The 1,294-nt window shown below is 41.5% G+C and overlaps 1 pseudogene; it reads left to right on the forward strand.

Annotated features, from left to right (window-relative positions):
* Positions 1-629: 629 nt before the first annotated feature.
* On the forward strand, positions 630-1,204 carry LOC103213702 (annotated as a pseudogene).
* The last annotated feature ends 90 nt before the right edge of the window (positions 1,205-1,294 follow it).

Consider the following 1,294-nt stretch of genomic DNA (forward strand, 5'->3'; position numbering starts at 1 on the left):
CAGAAAAAGAAACAAAGAAGTAAGATAAAGTGGTAGAAACAAGGGAGCAGGATACAGACCCAAAACACATCCCTGAGGAAGAAGCAGCATTGGAACTCCCTGATAAGGAATTCAAAAGAATTATATTTAGGTATTTTCATAGGATTGAGAGACAGATCAAGGAAAACACAGACAAAACCCTAGAAGAATTTTGGAAGAAAATACAAGAACAAAATGTCAAAATAAATGAAAAATTAGAAATGATTCTAAATCTACAAATAGAAATCCAGAAGATTAATACTAAATTGTCAGAAATAAAAAGGACATTGAAAGGGCAAAGGAGTAGAATCAATGCAATGGAAGACAGAATTAATGAGATTGAAGACAAGTACCTGAATACTTCTTTGGAAAGGGATCAATCAGAAAAAAGATCAAAACAAAATGAAGGACATTTTGCAGTGGGCTGGGGGAGGGGAGCAGCTTTGCGACCACGGCGGGGAAGTGGTGGCCGAGGAGGGGGCTGCTTGCTGACTGTCCCGGGCTGTGCCTGAGACGCCCTTCCCGCCCTGGTCTCCCAGCTCGACGGTTCATCCGAGCAGGGTCAGCATTGAATTTGAAATATTTAAAGTGGATACAAAACTATTTCAGCAATGCAGGCAATTAAGTGTGTTGTTGTGGGTGATGGTGCCGTTGGTAAAACATGTCTCCTGATATCCTATACAACAAACAAATTTCCATCTGAATATGTACCGACTGTTTTCGACAACTATGCAGTCACAGTTATGATCAGTGGAGAGCCACATACTCTTGGACTTTTTGATACTGCAGGGCAAGAGGATTATGACAGATTACGACCACTGAGTTATCCACAGACAGATGTATTTCTAGTCTGTTTTTCAGTGGTCTCTCCATCCTCATTTGAAAATGTGAAAGAAAAGTGGGTACCTGAGATAACTCATCACTGTCCAAAGACTCCTTTCTTGCTTGTTGGGACCCAAATTGATCTCAGAGATGACCCTTCTACTATTGAGAAACTTGCCAAGAACAAACAGAAGCCTATCACCCCAGAGACTGCAGAAAAGGTGGCCCGTGACCTGAAGGCTGTCAAATATGTGGAGTGTTCTGCACTTACACAGAAAGTCCTAAAGAATGTATTTGATGAAGCAATATTGGCGCCCTGGAGCCTCCAGAACCGAAGAAGAGCTGCAGGTGTGTGCTGCTGTGAACATCTCTCCAGAGCCCTTTCTGCACAGCTGGTGTCGGCATCATACTAAAAGCAATGTTTAAATCAAACTAAAGATTAAAAATTAAAATT

Source organism: Orycteropus afer, unplaced genomic scaffold (genome assembly GCF_000298275.1).
Source record: "Orycteropus afer afer isolate SDZICR_OR568_19922 unplaced genomic scaffold, OryAfe1.0 scaffold00017, whole genome shotgun sequence".
Classification (NCBI taxonomy): domain Eukaryota; kingdom Metazoa; phylum Chordata; class Mammalia; order Tubulidentata; family Orycteropodidae; genus Orycteropus; species Orycteropus afer.